This window comes from Pocillopora verrucosa, chromosome 8 (assembly GCF_036669915.1).
Source record: "Pocillopora verrucosa isolate sample1 chromosome 8, ASM3666991v2, whole genome shotgun sequence".
Classification (NCBI taxonomy): domain Eukaryota; kingdom Metazoa; phylum Cnidaria; class Anthozoa; order Scleractinia; family Pocilloporidae; genus Pocillopora; species Pocillopora verrucosa.
Genome location: NC_089319.1, coordinates 13,767,825 through 13,780,586, shown reverse-complemented (window position 1 = coordinate 13,780,586; position 12,762 = coordinate 13,767,825). Strand labels below are relative to the sequence as shown.

General features: G+C 38.9%; 2 pseudogenes; one reads left to right on the top strand and one right to left on the bottom strand.

Moving 5' to 3' along the window:
- Window positions 1-4,494: 4,494 nt before the first annotated feature.
- Window positions 4,495-5,574, top strand: LOC136282820 (uncharacterized; annotated as a pseudogene).
- A 256-nt stretch (window positions 5,575-5,830) lies between these two features.
- LOC136283200 (uncharacterized) lies at window positions 5,831-7,359 on the bottom strand (annotated as a pseudogene).
- Window positions 7,360-12,762: the final 5,403 nt, after the last annotated feature.

Genomic DNA, 12,762 nt, shown 5'->3' with positions numbered 1-12,762 from the left:
CTCATTGTATTTCAACTTTGGGAACGGCTATCACTTCATTCTTGGAGTGAAACAACAAATCTTCGACAAAGCACGATTTTTCTAAATGAATAATTTAAACTATGTCATAGCTAACTGAAGAGAGAATGATAGAAACTTGCTCACGCAGTTTGCTGTCATTTTAAAACTTTCCAGTCAAGACATAATCCGTAAATTAACTTATTTTCCTTAGACACCACGACTGCATTAAACAATCCAAAAGGTAAGACAAGAAATAATTTTAAGAATATGAATATTTTGAAATGTTATTTGAGTGATGAACTGGTGTGAAGGTTTTAAAGCGATGGGTACAAAAGTCATTGTTTTACCGAAACATGATTTGAATTATAAACTGAAGCTAGTGTCAAATGAAGATTGTGAAAAAAAAATTTGAATTTTTCCTTAGCATGAGAGAAAACCCATGCTTATCTCCTCTTCTTTCTCGGAAGCTTTGTGGTTCGCTTCTCGTAGATTGTAGATAGTTTATTCTAATTAAAATCGCAGCCAAAAGCTGAATTAGATTAATCGTTGCAATAGTAAAATCTAATAAAAGTATGAGAAAAGTATAAGAAAAATGTACACAGATCAACTACAATTACTATACATGAATGTATTCATGAGTCTCTTCGTCTTAGCCAGAGGAAAATTAAATTTCCTCTTTCGTCTCAAATTGAGTTCACAGTTGTTCTGAGGAGGCAGGAGCCTATACAGTTTATGGTCTGAGTTACAGGTGATGGAATCAAAAAGCTTAGCTTGTGATAGACTGCCTGCATTGGGAGAGTGTCTCCAAGTTGGCTTGATTTAATGCGTCCGCTATATGGAACAAATGGAAAAATAATTTGTATGGCACGTTTCTGTAGCCGTTCTAACTCTACAGATAAACATGCAGGAAGCGTGTTGTGAAACACTGGGCATGTGTATTCCATTACTAGGTGGATACAAGTCCTGTAAAAGATTAGCAGATCTTTGGTGGGAATATTCGCTCTCTTCAGTTGTTTAAGAAAATATAATTGACTTGCAACTTTTTTACTTATTTCAGCAACATGACAGTTCCACCGAAGGTCGGAAGAAATGTTTAGCCCCAACAACTTAACAGTAGACACTACCTCTATTGCTTTCCCGTTGATAACAATTGGAGCAAAGTCCACGGCTGATTTAGCAAACTAACTCCGCAGCTCCTTATATTTCATTCATTTAGCTGGAACTGATTTTGAGTAGATTTAGCAATCAGTTCCTCCACATCAGATTGAATACGACTGCCTTCTTTCTTGTGAACACACTCTGCAATAGTTGTGTCATCCACCTATCTCCACAGATTCGTATTGCTGGTGTTGATGTTGGTGATCATAAGAATAAACAGCCACGGCCTGAGCTTGGTTCCCTGAGGCACCCCTGCCGGTACATTCCTCCATTCGGACAGGCAATCTTCTCCCAACTTGACTCTCTGTGTACGATCTGTAAGGAAGTCGATGATCCAAAAAGATACGCCAACTGGTATGTCCAAGGCGGACAGTTTCCCTGCGAGAAGCACATGGTCTATCAAGTCAAAAGCCTTCCGGTAATCGAATAAGATGACCCTGACAGTGGATCTTGTACTGTCTGTGTGTTTGGCCCAGGAGTGCACCGTACTGGTTAATGCATGTGTTGTAGAAGATTTTGGGATAGCCCCAAATTGGTTGTCTCCAATTGATGGTCGCAAGTATTCCGCAACAACAAACTCCTCTGCCACCTTAGAGAGAATGGACATTAACGAGATGGGAAGCAGGTGTTTATTTACATCTTTAATTGGTTTCTGCTTTGGGATCGGCACAGTATCAGAAGATTTCCAAGAAGGTGGTAAACGTCTTTCAGCAAAAGAACTGTTAATGATATCAGATATTGTATCAGAAAGGAGATCTGCATTTTCCTTTAGCAACCATGCTGGAACACCGTTGGGGCCGGACGCTTTCCTAAGATTGATCGACAGAAGCTGAAGGTAAACAGCATGCGTAGAAATGACAAATGGTTGCTTGGTGGAGTGGTCTTGCAACAGCTGGAAAGATTCAGCAGATAACGGTGTAAAGTCTTGCATTGGGGAGAGGAAAGTATCATTGATCAGGTTGGCCAGGTCTAAGGCACTGAGAGACTCCTCACTTATGTGTTGTAATGATCTCATTAGCTCTTCTGAGTCCCTAACGGCCGATGACATGCCGCTCAGTTTCTTAACTCCACTCCACCAAGCAGACGGTTTGCACTCCTTAAGCTGGCTAACTTTGGAGTCGTAGTACCACCACCTGCAGATCTTACGCTCATGGTTCACTCGGTTCCGCAGAAATCGAAAGATCGGCTGATTATTTTCTGCAAGTGCTCTTTGCTGCTGTCTGATTAGGTCTTTCAAACCTGGATTAATCCAGGGCGGATCTCTAGAGTGGATCGCTTTGGATTGTAGGGGCAGTACACTGTCCAGACCATGTTGGATTATTGACTGAAAAATTGACACTTTCTCTGCACAGCCATGTATGTTGCCCATGAGGGTGTACGCATCGACATCTTGGAGATAGGTGCGTATAGCAAGGCGATTGCTAGGTTTTAAGTCCCTTGTTTTGACTGTTGATCGTGAGTCCAGAAGCTGGGATCTATCCTTTGGCTGTACCTCTACGGACATGTGATCTGATAGACCGTGGGGAGGACGTTGGATGGGGCCCTTGTAGTACTCTCTCAGATTCGTTAGGACAAGCTCCAGTATTTTATTGCCTCGCATGGGGAATTTGACAATCTGTTTTAAATCAAAACTGTTCTGAAGACGCTTGGTGTTTAGCCAATTGAAATCTCCAACAATAATTAGACCACTGTTGGGAAAGCGCGATTCAATGGACAACAATCTCTGCCACGGATAATCTAAAATTCCAGGGTTATTGTTGTTTGGTGGATGATAGATTATTCCTAACACAATACAACTGAATCCCCTCGGGAGAAGAGTAGGTCGTAATTTTAACCAAAGCGCTTCAAAAGATGGGTCTTCTAAATCTTCCAGGATAGTTAAGTTGATATTGTGTCTAATGTATAAGCAAACTCCTCCACAAGTAATATCAACTCTGTTATTTGCTCACATGCTTCTCTTTGTTGATGATCCCTTTTTTGTTTGTTTTCTGGAGCTCTTTGTACTCCTTTCTCACCTTGCTCTTTGCTAAATATTCGCCGTTTTACTTATGCCTTTTCTTGCTTTCTTTGACTGCTCTGTCTCTCTCTTTCCAGCCTATTTTCACTCAAAACCCTTTCTCCATGAACTTGAATTATAACAATTTCCTTCGATTGACAAAGCTTTAGCTCTGCTGGTATTGTTGCTTTTTGTTGATTGAAAATTGCAAAACACTGAGAATTACTGTTCAACTACAACCTCACAAATTTGATTTCCCGTTCAAAATGCATGTTGCAAATTATTTGCCCACGTAGCCTCACATCTACAAGCCCTAACTGCGTGCCCGCCATATACTGCACTAAAGTTTGGCACTCGAGTATGCGCACTTCATTGTGATCTACTGGTGTCTTCTGGTGCACACTTATGGAGTATCCCAGTTGTGCATGCAATCGCACCTGTGCATTACCTTCTCCTTTGCCCTTTCATTATGTAATGGCTAACATAGTGCCTGAAATGCAGTTAGCCATGCATGCTAAGAGTAGCACCTTGTACAAACGCCTGTACGGTGTCAAGTCCAAATTTTTCAGCTTGATGGGTTATTACTATTTTGTATAATTATGGGGCTACACCACGCATGCTGTGAGCTCCGCTATGAAGAGGAACAAAAATTTGTAAACTGAGACTACACATTCTATCCAAGAATGTAATACCTGAATTTTTGCAACTTATATTTTATAGCTGCCCTAGTCATCAAGTCAGCTGTCATATCTGCTGTGGGACAATACTTGGTGACAACCTTACCAGTGTTCTACACTGTGCGAATGAAGTGATAGCAGACGTCAATATGCTTCGACCTCTTTCGATTCACAGAGTTTTTAGATAGTGCGATTGTACCCTGACTATCTTCAAGGATTACAACTCAAGCACATACCTCACTGATGTCGCTCAATGGCTGAGTGAGGTACAAACCCTCCCATGCTGCTGCTGCCAGTGCAATATACTCTGCCTCGTAAGACCACAACTGGTGGGGTACCTTGCACCTTCAGTCACGGATTGAGGGCTCCCCTCAGTTTCGTCTTCAGTCACAAGCTTCTCAGGCTGTTTACCTGGGACTTTCTCCGAGCTATTAGTACCAGATGCACTATAAATGTGACTTTTTTCAACCTGTTAGTTGGGAGGTTATGAACTCTGGATGATGACTTTATGTGACGTCATCAACTTTGTCGTTGCTGTTTGCAGTTGCACGCCAAATTTAGCTTACAAGTTGCGGATATTGACGCAGAGATTTCCTGCCAAATTTAAGTTGCAGACTGACTTTTTTGTTATTTAGAAATAGTTTTATCAACGTGTTGATTAAAATGCCGAAGTTCAGAGAGAACAGACAGTGCATCGCATATGCCTACAGAAAAGGAATTATCAACGAGAGGCAGTTTGTTTTGCTGTATGATGCCAATACTAAAAAAAAGCCCGGACTTTTCATATTGGAAGTATGATCGATTCGATTTAGACAAGCTGGGAAATGACCATTGCAAAGCTGAATTCCGATTTTGCAAAAATGACATCTTCAAGCTTGCTGAATATCTTCGATTACCAGATGAGATTGTTACTTACAATGGCCTGGTAGTTGGATTGATTCCTGCTTTATGTATCTATCTCAAGCACTTTATGTATCCTTGCCGTTATGGGGACATGGTTTCTCACTTTGTTACACCTTTTCCGGATGTTTGTATTATTACAAACCACATGATTGACTGGATCTATAGCAGATGGCATCACTTACTCTCAAGGTATAATCATGACCTGCTTTCCCTGGCAAATCTTATGTTGTATGCTGATGTGATATATCGATCAGGCGCAGCTTTGGAAAAATGCCGCGGGTTTATTGATGGAACAGTGCAGGCAGTGTGTAGGCCAGGAGAAAATCAGAGAGCCATTTATAATGGACATAAAAGAGTACATTCCATGAAATTCCAATCAGTAGCGTTGCCTAATGGGCTGGTTGGTCATTTATGTGGTCCAGTAGAAGGAAAACGTCATGACAGTGGTATGCTGGCCTCGTCTGGGCTTTTACAAGACCTGCAAAGATTTTCTAATTCACCAGCTACTGGTTTACCTATGTGTGTGTATGGCGACCTAGTATACCCTCTTAGAGCACACTTACAGGGACCTTACAAGGGAGCAGTGTAGACACTACATCAAGTAGAATTCAACAAATCTATGAGCAGTGCCCGTGTTTCAGTTGAATAGGTTTTTAATGATGTAATCAACTGTTTCAAATTTTTGGATTTTAAAAAGAACCTTAAAGTTGGTTTAAGTGCTGTGGGTAAAATGTACATAGTTTGTGCCTTGATGCAAAACGCCCACACTAATTATATGGTTCTGTTACCTGAGAGTACTTTGGTATCAATCCACCAGCTTTAGATGATTATTTTATTTAATTATTAGCAATGATAAAACGTTAAAGGGATTACACAAGCAAGGACATACATCAGGATACAGCTTCAAAATAAAACATTTCATGATTCATCAAATTTTGGACATTAGAAAGCACTGATGAATAACGGCTGTGTAAAAAAAGCTTGAACAATTTTTTTAAAACTCATTGGTAGTTAAATAGGGTAAACTTGGGCGGCAAAGCGAAAATCTAGCTATGTATGTATAATAAAAACAACAACAAAAATCAACTTAGTGAATTCAATGTCCCTTTTTCAAGGGTTCAAGTAGTGCTTGGCTTTGTTGTTGTTGTTGTTGTTGCTTCATAAACATTTGACACGTCATGTGGAACTGCTGTTTATTGTCCAACTGGTCTTCAAAAACTCATTAATAATTCATAAGCCCATTAACCTATCAAATGGTAGATAATACATCACGTGCAGTGACTTAATATCGATAAACCTCATACTTATTAGTATGCGGTGTTTTATCAGATATAAAGACACTGCACGTGACTTATGAATATTAATTAATTATCAACACAGAAACTGACACAACAAATGGTGGGAACATATTTAATGTTCTTTCAACAAATTTCACACAGTAAATTTACTTTTGCACCAAATTAATAGTACAGTTGTGAAATACACATCTGGAAAAATTCTCTATTCATTAGTACAGTAATCTGGTAAAGGCATATTAGACAATACATCATCTGAAACTTCGAATTCAATATCAGTTGGCAGAAGTGACTCCAACTCGTTTTCGCTAACCTCTGCGTTTGACCTTTTGCCAGTAGTCTCCCTATTTTCAGGGGGGCCTAAAATCTTGCTAACTTGGTGTTGTTGCTCAACACTGGACTTTTCGTATTTAAACAAGGTATTTGATCGATGACCTGTTCTCTCTCTAATTAACCTCTCCTCGACTGACTCTTGAAATAATCGGGTTGCGCATGTTACCCCTAAATTATGAGAAGTTTTCCTTGGCAAACCTGCTTTCTTGCATACTAATTTAATTCCTAATGTTTTTTCTCGTATGCTAATTTCTAACGTTCACAAAAGCATAATTGTTAGGAACTCCCTTGACACTCGCTTTTCCAAGAATGTTTTTGAAGCCGTTCAAAAAACTCGCAGCACGTGTTTTATCGGGTCAAAAACCACTCGGCTACGCCTCGTGGTTTTAAACCCGATAAAACACTCCTGCTCGTTTTTTAAATATTACTTGAAATTGCGTGGAGATTTCTTGATGTTATTGAAGCATCAGGTTTTGTTGCGCCAATGCCCCCTCTTCTTGTTTCTTTCTAAACTCTAGTTCTTCTTTCTTCAGCTCACATTCCTTCTCTGTTGCTTCTTTTGAATAATCCATCGTTTCATTTGGTGTATGTTTTCTTTTCTTCCGTGGTTGATCATCTCCTGCTCTTTTCTTTGTCTCTCTTTGGTGGAAGCTTTTTCTTTCGCTGTTTTATCAGAAATTTTCTCCGATTCTCTTTCTTGTTCTTCTTTTCTCTCGAGGTAATCCTCCATTATTACATGGATTTCTGATTTCTCTGACGAAATTCCAGATCCCTTTCACTTGTATCAATCCTTCATCTTAAAGTCTCTTTTCAGTAACCTTAGTCTGTCTGTGATCGACTTTTGTGACACATTGAAGAATGGCTCTTGTAACTGATTCAGGCTTTTAGCAATTTGGTCGAGGCAATTTCCTCTTTCACTTCCTAATTTGTATTTCTGCAGTTCGAACAGCATAACCTTTTTTCCCAATAAGACATTGTGTTCTTTTGTCCATTTCATTGCTGAGTTCCTGAAATAGCAGTCGATATCTAATCAAAGACAGTATATGTTAAAGGACTGAAATATCAAACTTAGACACGAGTATTCAATTGACAAATTTTTTCAGTATATCTGACTGAATCTTCGCATTGCTTGTGCTGCATCTTGTGACTACTCGAGAGTACTGAAAGAACATTTGTTTACTATTCAAAACTGATTTATAGCCAATTTATGGATAAAAACCTAGAACCTTTGAATGAAGAAGACTTGTTCCTTTTCCGGTTTATCTATCCTGGTATCTGAATTGAACTAAAAACGCCATTTTCCCTTTTTATTTATTCCCTTACTGTGTGTTTAAAGGGCTTGTGTCATTATTTTCGCAGTTTGACATCTATCCTGTTTAATACATGAGAACTATGACGTGAATAACATTCAATGAAGCAAAAAGCTGTTTCAGGAAAGCTCCTGTTAGTAGATTTGGAAGGTGTTTGCAGATTAAGTGTTAGATTCAGCAAATATTCCGAACAAAACGTACCTTTCAATGCGTTGTTGCTACAAAGACGACTTCAAAACAGAACAACACGCAAAATAATGCCACATCCAGTAGCGCATGCGCCTAAACTACTTGGTGTTGAGACTTCATCATCCTCTGGGAGGTCATGGATTTGTAAGCTCCCTAGTACCATATGCATTACACATGTCAGGAATAGTGTTATGCTGTAACAACATGAAATCCTCATCATTACATTACAGACTTCCTGTTTCAGTCTGCTTTTTATCAACACTGTTTAAAGGGAATTTAACCACCCTGCGCTTCATTAGCTTACCAATCTCTGGGAAATACACAAGGTAAGTATGTTTCCTTTGTTGTACCCCAGAAAAATCCCTTTAGTACAGCTAGGGTCTAGCTTCTCTTCTGCTTGTAGGCATAACACTCAAGCCCAATAACTCTCATGTTAGACAAGTTAGGTCTCTGACCTGTGCGAACAAAGTAAGGTGTTTGGTTTAGGTGATTGTTATAGCACCTATTTCGTGTGTACACCGCTGCCATAACAGCATATGACCACAACTCCTTAGCGAAACAGACTTGTATAAGCAGGCATCCTCACATTTCAAATAAGGTTCTCCTGTGCCACTTGGCTGTGCCGTTCTGGTGTGGTGAGTAGGGGGCAGAGGTACTGTACCTTATGCAATCCCTTCCAAGAAGTGCCTCAAATTTCCCAGAAGTTAACTCACCACCATCGTCTGATCTTATACATCTCACCTTACCATATGGGGCTGAATCCGCCAAAAATCTCTCTGTAGAAGCCATTGTATCACTTTTGTTCCTCAGAAGGAAGACAAATACTGCATCTGAAAAATCATCTGTAAAAGCCAATCAATATCTAAAGTCTTCTTTAGAGGCTGGATCAACAGGTCCAGCAAGATCAGTATCAACTAACTCTAGCAGAATAGTTGCACTTGCATCTGGCTTTCTGTTCCTCCTCTGTGTGAGTTTTCCTAGTATACATACATTACAATCACTAGGTTTGGTAGAGCTCATATGTCTAATGTATTTGCTCGTGTATAGGCTGCACTCGTGTGTAAGCTGCACCCCGACTTTTTACTATTTTTTTCTTGAAAAAGAATAATTTCGTGTTTTATCAAAATGGGAAAAGGCCTGGCAAGTGCCAAATACCGCCGAGATATATTTGTTTATATCACAAAATTCGTCACGTTAAATCATCTAACATAGCATGCCATCGATCGAACAATTTAAATGCAAACAACAATGGCTAGTGATTTCTTCAAAACAGTCTTAAATTTTAAAAAAGGTAAAAGAAAAGATACCTGCGTAATTTTTGCTAGATTTCTACTCGAAGTACACTAACATTTTGTTTTATATCCTCAAAAATGATCGCATGAAGTTGCGTACGTGATCGGGGACACGAGCAAACATAGCTTAGCAGCCTTGCCTCTTGATGAAACAAAGATTTAAGCTATACCGTGTATAGGCTGCACCCCCATTTTGCACAAAATTTATTTGGAAAACAGTGCGGCCCATACACATGCAAATACGATAACCTTCATACCATCTACAACATGTTCTAGTTTCACAATGTCATCATAATTATATTGTCCTAGGATTTGGTGCCACTCACTGCTTGAGCGTACACAGTTTACGGAATCAGAGTCGGTGTTCTTATCATATGTGTTGAAATAATACAATCTGCCATGCTTCTCAGTGATAAACTTTGTGCCATCCTTGTATGTCAGCTCAGCAGAATATGACTGGAAAGTCACACTGGCACCTCTCTCATTGCAGCTTGAACTGAGAATATATCCTGAGGGTAAGATGGTATGAACAGGACATTCTGCAAAGTTGCTTTGACAGGTGTTCCTGTCGAATCAGCAATAGTAATGTCAACATCTCTTTTTAGGGCAACATTGTTTGCTCAAGTTCCATTTGCAAACTCAGTGACATGCTTGTCTGGATTAAATGTGTCATCAAACTTCATGAATCTAGATGTATCAGTAATAATATGAGCAGTTGCACCACAATCAACTCATAGTGTGGTAGGCTTCCTGGATGTAGGTTTACCAGAGACAGTCTCATCCACGTGGGCATAGGTCTCAAAGAAAAAAATAGGTGTTCAATGTCCTAGTCTGTTTTCTCAGATGCTTGGTTAGCCTTATTGTCATCTGTCTTTCTTTTACGACAACATGCTTTATCACTGTGCAAACTTGAGTGACAAGTATTGCACCATTTCCCTCCTTTGGGCTTGATAAGACAGAAACGAGCCACATGGCCTTGCTGGGTGCAGTTGAAGCAGGTTACATTTCCTTTTAGTTTCACTGGTGGTTTTGCCCCTTTGAGGTTTTCTTCTGCTTTCAGAATGGAGTCGTTACTATCTACTGTTCTTGCTTTCTCAGTGTCCTTAAAGCTTCTTAGGGAGGCTTTGAATTCGCTAAATATTTGTTGCTTCTTGCTCTGTGTGACAACCATAGCTTTTTAAATTTCTGGTAATCCTTTTAGCACCATTGCTATAAGAAGACTGTCAGTTACAGTTTCTCCTGCATTTTTCAAGGCTGTTGCCGCCATCTCTGCCCTGATTACACAGTCAGTGACAGACTCATTCGCCACTTAAAATAAGGATGTTAGTTTAGTGTAAAGCGAAATCACACATGCTTTCCCAGTCCCAGGGTAATGGGCTCACAGAATCCTCAGTGCCTTTCTTCCATCATCGACTACATCTCTCATTACAAGCACTAGGCTTGTAATCTTCATGAGCAATATGGCATCCTAAAGAAATGCCATGGAAATTTGAGTGCCTTGTTAACAAGATGCTTTTAATAAGGAAAAGGAGAACAACTCTGAGCACTCAAAACTCTATTCCAGTGAAACTGTGCATTTAATTTTATATATTCTTTTGATTTAATTCATCTCATTTTTATTCTAATTTAGTTTCACACTTTCCTTTCTTTATAAAGGGTCACTGAAGTTATAAAAATTTTACATTTGATAATGGTGGCGTGCTGCCGAAGTATCATGTTTAAAGCTCGCTACTTTTTCTTAACATTTAAAACCTGTCACAGTAAAATCTATCCAAATGCAGATTATCAACTGGTCAACACTCTATTGCCTTTCGTGGCAAAAGAAAACAACCTTCTCCCAGAAAACATTCAGATTAAAACACATCTTTCAACCTGTGTATGAACTGAGCCGCAATATGTAGGTATTGTATTATGAAATTTTTTTCGAAATCTTTTGTTATCTGATATACAGATAGATACAGACATATCACAGGTATATCTTTATTTAGGCTCCCTGAATGTGTTTTTCAGCATCAAAACAAGTGGTTAAAAGAACTAAAACTAAAATTAAAGAATATAAAGCTATAGATACAGCTAAATATGTACATCATAAGAAAAAAATATTCAATAATGAGGTTAACCTAATAGCAGCTTGGTAAATTGATGCTTAAATTTCTTGGGACATTTTAAACACTTAAGATTGCTGCTTAATGAGTTCCACAGTTTTGCTCCTCTATAAGCAAGAGACCTCTGACCAGTTAAAAGGCGGCAGAAAGGTATATCCAGGGTATCCAGCTGATCGAATATGCTTGTCATGAACACAAGAACATAGTTTAAACTTATTTGCAAGGTGATCTGCGGCAAGATTATTAATTAACTTGAAAACCATAGTTGCATCATCCAATTTAAGTCTATTTCTAATAGGTAGCTAATTGAATGATCATAGTCGTTCAGAAAAATGGTCATATTTTTTAAGTCCCAGCACAATTCAGCCAGCAAAGTTTTGAACTTTTTGTAATTTTTCATTGTTGCTATTGCTGGTATTGCTCGGGGCCCTTGAGTATTTAACAATTTGCTAGATACGAAGGAAGTAGAAATACAACACTTCGGAATATTAAATAAATAATAAACAGGGCAGGACTTAAAACAGACCCTTGTGGGACGTCAAATTTAAGAGGGAGTGTTTTAGAAACTGCATCGTCCATTTGAACACACTGATGTCAGTCTGAGAGGTAACTCTGAAACGAATCCAGCACACTTGGGGAAAAATCGTTACTATGTAGCTCAATGATAGGATATCGAGCAAATACAATCAAATGCTTTTGACATATGTCACGAAGCCAGGAGAAGATTCTTGTTTTCCTTTTTAAACACTTTATTATTTATCTTAAACTTCTGAAAACCTTACGATCTTGAACCTTATTTATAGTAGCCGATTACATCATACTTATTTCTGAAACACTATTTTTAACAGCAAAAGCATTCTAGACACTAATGATGACAGATCCTTAAAATAACTCAATAGAATGTTCTGGAATATGGAGAAGTTTCTAACTCGGCTCATCCAATAGCGTTGTGGTAAATCAATGTTCTATTAATTTCTAGAGACTTCGTTACAATATATCCAACAGAACCATGGTTGAAACTGTAAATGGTTGTGAATATATGAAAGTCATATATTTGAACTGCAGTAAAAGACGTGAATGTGAAAGCGATCTTCGCTGTAATGAACACTACTAAAGTAGCAGTGAAAAGAAGGCCTGAAAATAATTTAGGCCTGTACGGGATTTGAACCCATGACCTCTGCGATACCAGTGCAGCTCAGAGGTCATGGGTTCAAATCCTGTACAGGCCTAAATTATTTTCAGGCCTTCTTTTCACTACTACTTAAGTAGTGTTCATTACTGCGAAGATCGCTTTCACATTCACGTCTTTAACCATAGTTCAAATATATGACTTTCATATATTCACAACCGTTTGTTCACCACTTCCTGGGTTTATTTGGAACCAACACAGTGACCAGCTCCCAGTTGTCTTGTTAGCTCAGTTGGTAGAGCACTGCACTGGTAGCAGCAGGCAGTTGTACCACATGACATCTCACCAATTTCAATGAAACTTTGCCAGTTTAAA